This window comes from Sus scrofa, chromosome 6 (genome assembly GCF_054392235.1).
Source record: "Sus scrofa isolate SSC_HxYL_T2T_F1_AM1 chromosome 6, Sscrofa_HxYL_maternal_Yorkshire_Landrace_v2.0, whole genome shotgun sequence".
NCBI lineage: Eukaryota > Metazoa > Chordata > Mammalia > Artiodactyla > Suidae > Sus > Sus scrofa.
In genome coordinates, this window is record NC_139388.1 from 24,344,456 (window position 1) to 24,359,415 (window position 14,960).

General features: G+C 37.5%; 1 protein-coding gene and 1 long non-coding RNA gene across 27 annotated transcripts in view; one reads left to right on the plus strand and one right to left on the minus strand.

Annotated features, from left to right (window-relative positions):
- The window catches only part of LOC146402255 (uncharacterized), a 912,822-nt gene that overhangs the window by 834,138 nt on the left and 63,724 nt on the right, over nucleotides 1-14,960 (plus strand). The window contains exon 5 of one of the 2 annotated variants that reach the window (XR_014805844.1): nucleotides 1,947-2,011. The exons of the other annotated variant lie outside the window; for it this stretch is intronic. This is a non-coding gene — a long non-coding RNA (uncharacterized LOC146402255). The remainder of the gene's footprint in view (nucleotides 1-1,946; nucleotides 2,012-14,960) is intronic. 2 annotated transcript variants of the gene reach the window in all.
- CDH8 (cadherin 8) overlaps nucleotides 1-14,960 on the minus strand; it is a 1,221,794-nt gene that overhangs the window by 35,725 nt on the left and 1,171,109 nt on the right. The window lies entirely within an intron of this gene.

The following is a 14,960-nucleotide window of genomic DNA, read 5'->3' on the forward strand; positions in this document are numbered from 1 at the left end:
AGGACAGTGTCTTAAAGTAGACTGACATACTGTAAGAAAAAAGAGATATTTCTCAAAAAGAATAATAGATACGGCTTTTGGAGACATGAACCAGATCTGAATTAGACTCATAGGAAACCTACAATGTATTAAAAGACATTGCTATAGCTGAAAGCATCATCAATAGGGATGATGCAAAAAAAAAGCCTCAGACACTTAGCAGATGAGAAAAATACTCAGCTGAAAGCATACGATATTTCCTGTAGAAAACAAAAGATTTATCAAAGGGTGATCCAAGAACTCAGGGGCAGAGTCAAGAGCAGTGGTGAACAATGAACCAGGCTCTGTACCCAGAGAGGAGAACCTGGGTCATCTCCCACTTTTGGAGTAAGACTGTCTGGCAAAGGTAAGCAGGTGGATTTTAGAGTAGCTGTGGACCAGTGATTTCTGCCTCTCTCTCATCCATCCCCTATTTAAGTAGGAATCTCTACTCCAAGTATCCTTTTCAAGGGTAACCTTACATGTTAGGTATACAAGGTATAGATAATGTGTCTTTTCAGTTCACCATCTCCTGATTGAGAGAAGCTGAAATGGGAATCTCATTTGCATTCAGACCTGTTACAGAGCATGATTAGCTGATGCTATAATTGTAAGAGGTTTTTGGGAGTCCTGGGATGGGAGGGAGAATGCGAGAAGAATGTAAAGGACTTATGGACCCAAGGAATACATCAGCAGACTGTAGAAAATGGCCACAGAATATCTGTTGCTTTTTCTATCAGAAAGGGGAGTCTCTTTGCCCTATTCTCTAATGTGGGCTGGCCTTACAATCACTTTGACCAAAGAAATTGACAGTGTACAGGTTCCAAGCCCAGGAATCAAGAAAACCTGATGACTCTGCTCCCAATCTGGACAACTCTCCTCCACTTGAGCCCAGGTTAACCTTCTAGAAGAGGAGAAACCACATGAAATTAGGTTCTAGTTGTCGCAGCCAAAGTCCCAGGCAGGCAGGTGAACCGAGGTGAGAATAGCTGAGCCTAGCCCAGGTCAGAAGAAATACAAAGCTAAGCCCAGTAACACAATACGCTGATGTGCAGACTTGTGACTAAATTAAAGGGTTATTGCTTTATGTCATCAGAGGGTCCCATTATTAGGAAGCATTTGGCTTGGCAACACTTAATTATATGATTCACACACAAAGTTCCGGAGCAGACTGTTTTAACCTGCATCGTGGATGCACCAATTTGTGTTTAATTGACTTTGGCAAAGGTACTTCATCTCCTTCTGCCTCCGCCTCTTCGTCTGCAAAATGGTGATGCCCTCCACAAAATGCTAGGTTCTCCGATGCTGTTGTTATTACTATGTATTATGTGCAAGTTAGCCTTTATTAAGAGTCAGAGTTGGATCCTGAAATACCAGGGACACCCAGGATATTCTCTGACGTGAAGAAGAAAAAGAGGTAAATGAGGTATGATGCAAAAAAGTGAAGCTAACTACCTCCATCTTATAAATGTTTCTGGAACTCTTTCTGGTTGTGTATTCCAGCTGAATAATAACAGAAGCAACTACATATGGGGCATCTTCAACATGTCAGGCACTTTACACACATTATCTCTAATTCTTACAATTATAGTACTAAGCAGTCAATAAATGATAACTATTATTATGCATCACACTCTGTGGTAAATGCTTTGCATCATTATCACATTTAATCCTTAAAATCACTTCTATGATAGGCATTATTAACCCAACCTTACAAAGAAAGCAACAAAAGCATCCAGACCTGAAATAATGAACCTAAACACACAGAGTTAGTACATGGCAGAGCAAGGATTCCTCTTTGTATCTGTCATAATCTAAGACCTACATTCCTTTTACTGGCACTACTCTGTATCTTGGTAGATGGAAATCTCAGATAGTGAGAATTCTTTGTCAGATACATATAAACACTGACAATGGATTATTTTCAGCTTTGTTCTCAGGCATGCCTTTCTAGAAGCAAATCGGAAGGCTGAAGAAGCTGTCCATACTCCTAGTGTGTCCTCCCAAGAGCAGTATTGACTTTCTAATGTCTTTCCCTGGCATGATTCATAATGTCAATTGAATTTACCCCTGGAAGGAGCCTTTTGCATCACTGGTTTTCAAATTATCTCTTGGGTTCTTCATATTGGGAGTGATGGGGCGATAGGGAACGGACAGGGTCCTTGGTCCTCTCTCTCACCTGTTCCAATCATATAAGCTTTAAACCTATGTAGTTTATATAATCAGAGTACCTTGAAAAGTATCGCTTAATATAAGGATTCTTACATTTAAAAAAAAAAAGTCAAACTAACAACAAACTAACAAAGTGTAGTGATTCTGCTGTATGCAATTTCCTGTAGTATTGATGAGACCACGGGAGCCTGAGAAGGGAAACCATTTTCCAAAGTCTCTCATGGATAAACTTGGGGTGGAGGTAGAATTGGACCTCAGGAATTCTTCTTTCTTTTCCTTATAGGACCAGCTGTTGTGAAATTCCCAAAAAATTTGATGTGCAAAGAGACTGTTTGGTGTTCCTTAATTCCCCAAAAATCAGCTAGATGTTTAAATAATATACCACCATGGCCTGTCTTGAAGATGGGGTGATAAATTAAATCCATTCTGGATTCATCAGAATCTTACTTGGGAAACTGTTGGACCAGGTCATGACCATGTTTAGGCCAATTCACTTAAATAATGACCTTGGGGTCAGAGGCATTGCCAAGACATTAGCCAGAATGCCCTTGTGGGTGCTCTCCTCTGTATTATAGACATTTAGCAGTATCTCTGACCATTACCCACTAGATGCCAGTAGCATCCCACCCCTGTCTCGCTTGTGACATCTTCAGACATTTCCAAATGTTGCCTGGACTGCAAAACCACTCTCAGTTGTGAACTCCTCGTCTGATCTAGGCACTAAAATAATTCATTTGATAATCACTTTTTAGCAATATCCAAAAGAAAACTAAACTCACAATCCAAAACAATATTATACTCATCTAAAAAGCAAAAACAGAACTTGAATCAAGATTCATGCATCTTTTAGAGTATTTGGTTTTGTTTTTTAACTGATTTATGGTAACCAAATTGTACAGGCACTGAAGTGCTTCTGGATGTTTCAAAATGACCTGCTTTTCATGAACATCAAATTTTTGATCTACCTGAGGAAAAAAATGGATTGATAGCTGCTATCAAATTTGATAGCAGATCCTGGATATATAAAAAAAAAAGTTTTCTTGCTGTAAAAATTTAGCTGCCTGTCACTTACATTATATTATGTCACATCTCACAATGACATATTGCAATGTAATGCAATGTAAGTCAAATAATAGACAACTGCAATTCATAACTTCCTGAACAGGAAGTCTTTCTTTGCAAAGAAGTTTCCCAAGGGAAGGGAAGAAATTCCCCTGCTGAGGTCATTCACAGCACTGATCCTACTTGCCTATTGGTGACTTATCTTCTCATCCTGTCTGTTCTCTTTATTTTTCCAACCTGCCTTCCTTTTAGAATGGCCCTTTCCTCACATCTTCTGATTGTGGTGGAGCTGTCAATCAAGTGGCTTGACACCAGTGGAAGATGGGGACATATCCAGGCTGAACCGACAGGGTTGTATCGCTCCTACTTAAGGTTGCATTTATGTGAATTAAAAGATGTATTCATCTTTTTGAAAGTACAGCCTAAAATGGGTTCAAGGGCTTATTGATGAGACAGTGCTTTTCTAAAAATGAGACAAAGAAGACCTCACTGGGATCACAGCTTCTCAAAGGGAGTATGTGCTGGTTTTCACTTGCCACTCCCAGGGCTGGGGGCTCTGCATAGAGAATAACTCTCACAACTGTACACAGCAGCCCTGAGAAGAGTATTTCATCCCCATGAATACAGAGAATGCCTCAGTTGAGTCACATGCTCATGTCCTAGGTCCAATATGGTCCCAAAAAAGTGCAGTGTATATATATCCACAAACACCAACCTGTGAGATGTGTATAGTCCCACTATTTCTGCAAACTTTCTTTCCTACTCTTTGGAGAGAATATACAGGGAAGGCAACACAGCAGAGAGAAAGAAGGCAGAGGAATGGTGCTGGGGAAGGATAGGGTCCATCCTTGGGGCATCTGGATCTGGTCATGAGAGAAGCCGTTTAAATTCTGGACTTTTTGTTATTTGAATCAGTTTACCTTTATTGTTCAGGCAATTTGAATGGGATTTCCTGTCACTTATAAGCAAATTTTAATGAATAACTCTCCATGTAGTTTTTTCTGCTTAAGAGGAGGGAAAGCTCTTCACAAGCTCTTCTGTGTGGAGCTACATTAAATGCATTCATTCATTAACTGTCTCTTACACTCTTAAAACACTCTTCCCTTTGAGCCCATGAATTATACTCTATGGTCACATATTTTTTTTAACTCCTTGCAATTCTGTCAGTACTGCCTGGACATACCTGTCTTAAGAGAAGACTCGGGCTGAGAAATGCAATACTTACCAGATATTGGCTAACAAGCGATGCAGCCTATGGACAGAATCCAGTCTGTGGTACATGACCTCCCCACTTTGTGGGACTGTCTCTGCCATGGCTCATTTTCATCACTGTTGCCTCTGAGAGTATTTTATGTATTAGAAGCCTAAGGAAGTCATGGAATGTGTGGGATCAAGGATAATAGAATCACAGCTGGAAGAGCCCACACTTCCCCTCTTTCCTCTAATTTTCTCTGCAGCATAACTCTTTTCCTTCCCAGCCCTCTAAGACAACAAACTGATGCATGCTGTGTATCAAGAGGCTCAGACCCTCTGCAGTGTGAATGGTCTTGCTTCTATAAGCCCAACACAGAATGGACTTTAAAAAGTGAGCTCGCAGGGAGACCCACGAATGGGCTAGTAAATTAAATCATGGGCTCTATCTGCTTAATCTCCACACTCTGGTGTTTTGGCTTTGGTGTCTAAATTTCCCTGGATTTCCTAGTAGAACTGATGATTCTTCTGACATCTTACTTTGTTCTTTCCATCTTTGCCCTCTGAAGGAGTGGGTAGCCATTGTAATAAGCACCTTGGCTTGGCGCTTCTTTTAGGATGGAGAGTCATAGGTGAGAACATATACATCCCTGATAGAAGTTATTTTGTTTGTTTGTTTTACTTTTTGGAAATGCTTGCTGCCATGTCATCCTAATTTGATCCTCCTTATCACTCTTTGGAATCAGCCTACTGAGATCCAGGATACATTTCAGGGAAGGTTTTATAGAACTACTTTAATTCCTAAATTCCATCCTTATCTAATGCCAGCTTCTTTCTTTCCTCTTACAAGGTTTCACTACCTTTGCTACTTGGTACACCTGAACTATGATATTTTTTCCTGTTCTTTCCTGTTCTCTACCACTTGCTTACTGTCATCACTCTTCTGAGGAGGAAAGGCCTTAATGAGAGAAATTTTATGATGCTTTTATGATGCTAAAATTCCATGTTCTATACTTATAAACAAGGCCTAGCACATACTCCAGTAATGCATTTCTGGGAGAATCTTGCACAGCCAAGATTTGGAATTTAAATTCTCACTTTGCAATTCCAACATTGGAAATTGCACTTTTGAGAGAAATGAATAAGTAATTCTTTGTTAATAGTGCTTTGCTTATTTTGAAAGACATTGTGTTAAGGGATTAAGCAAGAGAGTAATAGAGTAAAAATGACTGCTTTTGGAAATGCTTCTTTACAACTCATGCAGTTTTGTTCCTCCTCTAACTTCAGTCGAGTTTTGGTCTAGAGTACATGATCTTTATACCTAGCATTATTTTTGTACTTAGGTTCTTGTTCTTTTCCTCCAGTTCTGTTTATAAGCCAATGTGCTCTTCAGGTTTATTAATCAGAGTACTGTATTTCATTGATTTTAATATCTGTGAAAAAGGGTGTATATTATAGTTGAGGGCACACTGTATTTAACTGTCAGCCTTTTAGTGGAACATTATTTATCTTAGGTGGTCAAAAATTAATAATGCATCTCATTAACAATATCTTATACTTGGTGATAGTGAAGTTTAAAGGCATCAGATTAGAGTTTAGGCTTTGGATAAGAAAAAGGCAAAGATAATATGTTGGCCTGATGTGGTTTCAGGCCACTACGATTGATCTTTCTCCATCACAAATGGTTCACTAGACTACATTGAGATATAGGTCTGATGCCCTAGAACAAAGTCCCTACTTTGTTCTACCTGAACTTAATAACCTTAGAAATAGCCAAGCATCATATAAGTCCTTTACCTCCTTGGTCAGGTATATTTGGAGGTATTTGATTTTGTGAGGTGCAATTTTAAAAGGTATTGTATTTTTGTATTCCCTTTCTAATATTTCATTGCTGGTATACAGAAATACGACTGACTTCTGAATGTTAATCTTATATCCTGCTACTTTGCTGAATTTATTAATCAGTTCAAGTAGTTTTGGGGTTGAGTCCTTAGCGTTTTCTATGTATAGTATTATGTCGTCTGCATACAGTGACAGTTTTATCTCTTCCTATATGGATGCCTTTTATTTCTTTTGTTTGCCTAATTGCTGTGGCTAGGACTTCCAAAACTATGTTGAAGAGCAGTGGTGAGAGTGGGCATCCCTGTCTTGTTCCAGATTTGAGAAGGCTTTCAGTTTTTCCCCATTGAGTATTATATTTGCTGTGGGTTTATCATAAATGGCTTTGATTATATTCAGGAATGTTCCCTCTATACCCACTTTGGCGAGGGTCTTGATCATGAATGGATGTTGGACTTTGTCAAATGATTTTTCTGCATCTATTGAGATGATCATATGATTTTTGACTTTTCTTTTGTTAATGTGGTGTATGACGTTGATTAATTTGCATATGTTGAACCATCCTTGTGAACCTGGGATGAACTCTACCTGGTAATGGTGTATAATTTTTTTGATATGTTGTTGGATTCAGTTGGCTAAGATTTTGTTGAGAATTTTTGCATCTATATTCATCAAAAGGAAACCCAAAAGAAAACAAAAAGACAACTTAGAGAATGGGAGAAAATAGTTTCAAATGATGCAACTGACAAGGGCTTAATCTCTAGAATATATAAGCAGCTTATACAACCCACCAGCAAAAAAAGCCAATTAATCAATGGAAAAATGAGCAAAAGACCTGAATAGACTGTTCTCCAAGGAAGATATACAGATGGCCAGCAAACACATGAAAAAATGCTCAACATCGCTGAGTATAAGAGAAATGCAAATCAAAACTACCATGATATACCACCTCACACCAGTCAGAATGGCCCTCATTAATAAGTCCACAAATAACAAGTGCTTGAAGGGTTGTGGAGAAAAGGGAACCCTCCTGCACTGTTGGTGGGAATATAAGCTGGTACAGCCACTATGGAGAACAGTTTGGAGATACCTTAGAAATCTATACATAGAACTTCCATATGACCCTGCAATCCCACTCTTGGGCATCTATCTGGACAAAACTCTACTTAAAAGAGACACATGCATCCTCATGTTCATTGTAGCACTACTCACAATAGCCAGGACATGGAAACAACCCAAATGTCCATCAACAGATGATTGGATTCGGAAGAGGTGGTATATATACACAATGGAATACTACTCAGCCATAAAAAGAATGACATAATGCCATTTGCAGCAACATGGATGGAACTAGAGACTCTCATACTGAGTGAAATGAGCCAGAAAGATAAAGACAAACACCATATGATATCATTTATAACTGGAATCTAATATCCAGCACAAATGAACATCTCCTCAGAAAAGAAAATCATGGACTTGGAAAATAGACTTGTGGCTGCCTGATGGGAGAGGGAGGGAGGGAGTGGGAGGGATCGGGAGCTTGGGCTTATCAGACACAACTTAGAATAGATTTACAAGGAGATCCTGCTGAGTAGCATTGAGAACTATGTCTAGATACTCATGTTGCAACAGAACAAAGGGTGGGGGAAAAAATGTATACATGTAAGGATAACTTGATCCCCTTGCTGTACAGTGGGAAAAAAATAAATAAAATAAAATAAAAAATAAAAGAAATAGCCAAGTAAATGGTTAAGAATCTAAGTCAAGTGTTATGTATTTATGTGTCTCTAACTTTAGATCATGTAAATGTCACATCATATTACTAAAAAGTATGTAAAACCTGTTTATGCATAATCACAGGACTACACAAGTCCCATTTCCAAAAAATAGTAAATATTTCTAAATGCTTTTTCTTTCCATTTAATGTATTTTAGACTCTTTGTATTTAAAAAGTTTAAGTGATTTATGTGTTCTCTGTCTTAATGCACTGTGTATATATTTGAGTGATTATGTGTGGTCATTACAATTGGATAGTGCAGCATGAATAAAATATGTATAATCAAAATTAAATGGTAGTTTTCTCTTGCAATTTCCCATTACTATTCACTGGATGCCTTTTGTCCAATTGATTGCTGTGAGTTTAATTATTAGAAGATATCGGAAAAGCAAAAGGAACACATATGGGATTGGTTACTCAATTTTTATGACTGATATATACTTTGTTTCTTCACCAAAGGGCTACCAAGGCCCTCTAACCAAGTTTCTAGAAAGTAGATTTCTCCCATTTCTGACAGAAAAATCATCTTTGGCATACTAGTGGTGGTGGTGGTGTTGCTAGTATTTTTTAATATGGACATTTTAGCTTTTTAAGTAGATAGTTCCTCCAATATTTGGCAACATATTTATTATCAGTTTTTGTGGCTTTCATTTTTCTATATCTTCTATATCTATATCTTTTCTATACCTTCATTAGATTTAGAGGATAAAGTTATGCAAGACTGAATCGGGTCTATTAGCCTAATACAGGAGTCTCCGGTTTTTTTTGTTTTTGTTTTTTTCTTACATATAGCAAACTAATACTTTACCACATGTCTTAGTAACTCATTTAACTCATTATCATTGCAATGAATTGCAAAGACCATTGTGAAGGTCAGATGCTGACAGTCTAGAATCATTCATGTAGTAGATGTTCACTAAGCAGGAGGCATAATGGTGTTTTAGGCCTGCATTATCTACGGTAAATCATTGACTGTTTCTTTCTTTTTTGATGTTGCTAGGTTTTCTCCAACTAATACTATGATGATCTTCTCTGATGTTTAGCTATTGGTTTCTAACCTTCCATAGTTTGTAAAAAGAAAGCACAACTGTTTGAAAACTATAAATGAAATATCAACAGTTTTACTGAACAAGTGTTCTAGAAGTACAGCATAAAGCATTAGAAGACTGTATGTGATGCTGGTGAGAATGCAGCTTTAACAGCTTGCTTGGTAGCTGCATTTTATGCCTGGAAAGTCAATTACAAGGCTTCCATTTCCTCAGCTATAAAGTAGCATAATAATACTCTGAATATATATAGTAATATATGAATATTAGGTAAATTATTTTAAATAATAGATGCTCAGTACATTTTACCTATTTTTTTTTTACAATTTGATACATAACCCATTCAAAATAAAAAAAGTACAGCTTTATCTGAAAATAATCGTAGGACTTCTCAATAATAACCTAACCAGAGAGGTAATCCTACTTTCTAATCTTTATAATACATCTTTATATTTCTCAGTGAAAATTATTTTTTAAGCAATTCTGTTTTCATGCTATGTAATGTTAGATGATTCCCTGGAAAAAAAAGTCCTTGTAAAATTGAACATCCATTTTAAATAAATATTTTAGAAAGAAAAGTTATAACAGGATTAACACAGGGATATAGGTTCTCTTTGTGTTTCTTCCCTACTCATTCAAAATGTGAACTTTATATAATTAGTTGCATACATTTTAGTTCTATTCTCTGGGGGGAAAAAACGATAATGAATTTTAGATAATTGTCTCAACCAGTCTAAAGCTTTCTTCCTTGAACTTCAGCCTACCAACATTTATTTTCATTTATTTATTTATTTTATTGTCTTTTTGTCTTTATAGGGCCGTACCCGCAGCATATGGAGGTTCCCAGGCTAGGGGTCGAATCAGAGCTGTACCCACCGGCCTATGCCAGAGCCACAGCAATGCCAGATCCAAGCCGCATCTGCGACCTACACCACAGTTCACCGCAACACCGGATCCTTAACCCACTGAGCAAGGCCAAGGATCGAACAACCTCATGGTTCCTAATCGGGGATTCATTTCTGCTCAGCCACGATGGGAACTCCATCCTACCAACATTTATAACAAAGTTTTATGTCACCTCACGATATGCTTCAGAGCATGGCCAATGTTATTTTTTTATTTTTAATATTTGAAACTGTGCACTGAGAAAACTTTTAAAAATATATCTATTACTGATATACATATTGTGTGTTTATACTGATTTACTTCTCAGCTCCATTTTAGTAACGTCTGTGTGTGTGTGTGTGTGTGTGTGTGTGTGTGTGTGTGTGTATGTGTATGTGTGGAGAAATCTCTTCAATATGTGAGACAGTTGTTTTTTTAATCCTATTAAAAGCATCAAGAATAGATGCAGATATACTCAAAATACAAAGAACTACTTCATTAATTTATTTTTGGGAGTTGAGCAAAATCTGATTTCAGGTGTAAAGATCACTTCTATGTGTGTTGTTTCTTTTGAAGGTTAATAAAGACAGAGAACATAGAGTATCACTTAAGTTCAGGTACTGCCCTTGGCATTTATCCTAGGTTCTTTACTTGGTCCATCACAGCAGTTGTGCTTTAACATAATCTGTTACAGAAAGTTAAAAGCCTTGTCCACAGTCACATCTTCATTAATTGCTGGATGCGGGATTTGTCTGATTTCAACGTTTGCGCTATTTTTCCCCCTAATACACATGTTTGCACACTCAGTATGTTAGAATAGATGAGTCCTTAGCTCCAGCACTAACCTATTCATTCTGTGCGAGAGGAAACTGAAGTCTGGCGAGAAGTATATCACAGCGTGACCTTGATGAAACTAGCAATGACTGTCTGGCCAAATGAAAGCATGAAACTCAGAGAAGGATGATTGTGCTTAGCACACCAGGTACGGTTTCACCTTGTTTTCAGACTGCTTTAAGATAAACAACCTTCAAAAGGCTGAGAATAATATACTCAAGCAGGAGAAGGAGGAATTCTAGTAGGCAATCTACGAGGATGAGAGCAAAGGCAATGAGTAACCGCAAAAGGACCAAGGACAACAATTAATATCTTCCTCTACAAAGTGCATTGGCACATTCATTCTGGTAGCAGTTTGGATAGAACAGGCAACAGATAGGAAGTGAACCCAAAGTCATGTCCAGAAATCAGCACAATACCATCCTCTAGTTGCCAAGGGCCCTCAGTAAACATTACTACACTGAAAATTAGCTACAACAAGCTACACTGAAAATTAGCTAAAACGTGTTAACTTACAGGTATCTAAATCAACTATGCAACTGAAAAAGGCATGAACTATTTATAATGAGACTTGGATCAAAACTAGAATGGAGTCTAATAAACTTGCAAAAATAGAAACAGCAGCCCCAGCTCATAGTGGTACAGCCCAAACTGCAGGGAAGTTTTTGGATCACTGTGAATTTGAAGAGTGCTCACCAACATGATTTGACTCTGCAAAGTCAAAGAGTATAGAAGAGTATAGTTCGGCATAGTTTGTCTAAGCTCAGGAATAATGAGGACACTGATCTGAAACTCACAGGGAGAATGATCTCTTTGTGACTTCAGATATCTGTCACCACACTGATCAGACAGATGCTTTGTATAGATGTGATAGATGGAATCCAGAAAAACCTAACTATTTATGTAGAACCAGTTTTACAAGTTGGGTAAGATTTAAGAGGGAACATTGTTTATGACAGTCTAGAAGTTAGAATGTGTGATCATTCTTCCCCAAATCATAGTATTTTGCAGGCTAGCCTGTGAATGTCTCTGCTGTATGACAAAAAGCCATGTTAAATTATAGCCTTCCTCTCTGAGAATTCAAATTAGTGTAAGACAGAGTCCTAAGGAGAACAAAAATACTCTGTACAGGAGGACGAAAACAGTGTCGATTTTATTCACTCCATTATTTCCAGTTCCTAAGGTAGTGCCTGGCACATGGTAAGCACTAAATAAATAGGCATTGGATGAATATGAGTGAATAAAGATATGATCTGTTATCAAGAGCCTCAGAGGATGCTGGAGGAGATACTCCTTGACTCAGGATAGATATCCCTGTCTGCCTTAGCAGTTACCGCACAGTCCTGAAAAGCAAAGCAAAGAAGACTTTACAGCAACTGTTAAGCACTCTCTTGCTCTGTTCACAGATGAGGGGAGCCTGGGTTGTTACGAATGGCTAGAAACTAGCTAGACAGAAAATAGAGGGAGCAGAGGATGCATATTCCAGACAAATGGAAGGGAAAGTAAAAGGCATCATTGCTTTTGCATGTTCAGCCTAAAGGGTGTGTAAGGGATCTGTAAGATGAGAACAAGGTAGAAAGGAGAGAGAGATGGTGAAATTAAGCTGGGGAGATGGACACCTATCATCACTGCCTAAAGCACACTGCTAATAATTTTTTAAAAAATATATTTGAAGTATCTGTAGCTAGCATCTAGTATCATCATAATCTGGCTATTTACCAAGGTGCACCTAGCTCAAAAAACTGTAACATTCTGTCACCTCTCAAATATCCCATTTGCCAGTATAGAGAGAACTACATGCAACTGGATCAAGTCCTGTGGAAACCTACAATTTATAGGTACTCTCTATCCATTGATTATGTTATGGTAACAAGGGTTATATTCAAAGAACAAGTTAAGTTACCCAAATACTCTTCTTTTCCTTTTTTCCTTTCTCCCTGCTTTACTCATGACCAGTGTTACTGATATGTTCAGTCATTGGCCTTTCAGGTAAGGGGCAGTTGAATAGTATATCACTAGTTACTGTTTCTTTTTCAGTGTTTTTATCTGTTGCATGGAGTGAATGAGAGACATTCAGGGGGCTCTCAAGTGTGTAGAGGAAGGAGAGAGAGAGACAAAGGAAATGTATTTACTGAGGGCCTTCTATTTATCAGACACTAAATTTAGCACATTTTTTTCTTAATGTTTTTATACAAAACAACATGGGGTAATTATAATTTTCATTTTATAGATAAAGGCTCAAGATTATGCAGAATTTGTATAAGTTCTCACAGTTCATATTCAGAAGAGCTAGAATGCAAAACTAAATATTCTTAACCAGGAAGCCTGAGCATTTCTCTATCCACAGGGGCTCTCTTTTATCGTTCATTCTAATTCATCCCAAGTCAACTTTTTAAATGTTTATCTATGCAAGTGTCCCCTTTATTGTTTCCAAATTCTTTCCCTGCCTTCTCCGTACACTGTAATAAACGGAAGGATCCGAAGAGCCTTCCCTGTTATTCAGGTCACATCCCCAGACGGAATGTCACGTATGCCTAATGTTGTGTCTATAAAGTGCTCACATTAATTCAAAATGCAAACTTCTGTGCTGAAAGGAGATGAAATGATTGTCAACTACATTTAATGCTTTTTTAGAAAAGGAGAATTTGCATAGACTGACAGCTCATTTTGTTTCCACATTCCATTTTAATATCTGGTTGTGCTTACCAAAGGACAGTCATGTTTATTTGGCACCCACACAATCCTAAGGCCTAGTGTCCTGCTTGTAAATAGATGATAAATCAGTAAATACCAGTATTTTTTAATGGCACAAACAACAATGTGGCCCAAACAAGAGTTGATATATATATTTTTAATTATCTGAGTAGTTCTTTATACTCGCCCCTGGCGTTCATTGATTCCTTTATTGTTCTGTTTTTCTTGTGAAGCAAAAGTCTCAGAAAGCAAAATTTGTATATATAAATTCTAGGTCCTTATGCATCTTTAAGATAATAACTAAGATAACCTCAAGATAAATAACCAGCTGCTGATTTATCTCTTGGGTTTTCTCTTTCAAAAATCTTCAGAATTAGGATTCTCTGTAGGAACCAGAAATGGATGGCTAGCAAATTGACGGCAAAGCTCTGAACCAATTCATAACTTTAAATAGCATATGGACAACTATACATATAAACATATGCAATGTATGTAAATTACATCCATAGGAGTCAGCAATCTCAGAACGAAATTGTCTTCCCTAACATATACTGAAAAATAGGTACTGCAATCTGCTATATCTGACCAGAGCAATAATTTTAGGATTTTCAATTTTTGCAAAGGAATTTTCTTAACTTCTGAAGGTATTCTTGTATTATGAGTTGAAAAAAAAAAGACAAACATACAAAAAAAAAACAAAGACACGGAAACTATAAAAACAAGTTTCTAAAAACTACTTAAGCAAAGAAAATCTAGTTTTCTGAACCAAACTACACAGTCATATGCAGAAAGTGGAAATACAGATCTGTTATCTATTTTTCTTAGCTTGCACATCGTCCTTAATTACAGTTTAGACGACAAAATGAAACATAAATGGCTTTTTATCAACGAAACATTGCTGGAAGCATAAACAATAAATTATGAATTACTGAAGCAGAAGCCTTTTTGGATCATGTATGCATAATGCTATTCTGCATATTTGGAATCCCAATTGGCCCTTCTGTTTCATGCAAATTGAGCACTACCTTTTATGATTCAACATTGAGCAGAAATGCCATGCTTCATAGGGGTGAAAGTTAATACCGTATATGAAAAAGGCCCTCTTGTCAAAGTTTGGTGCTGTGGAAAAGTCTACTATGTGAGCAGAGTGGACCATATCAGAAACACACATGCATAGGTATTCATTATCACACTCTTAAAAGCAAATATTTTTCACTTGTTGCTTAGGTATCGTTGCCTGAGAAACCCAATCATAATGAATGTGCTGTTGCTGAGGGATGGGGGCTTTTATAAAGGCCACTTGAGGAAAGAGATGCTGTTTAGGGAAGTCCTCTGTCACTTTCAAAGTAGCTTGGTGTAATGGAAAATTTTAATGAGGCTCGAGGTAGCCAAGAAGAGGACAAGTGGCTTACCAAGGCGGTCCTTTTTGCTTTGATCAAGAA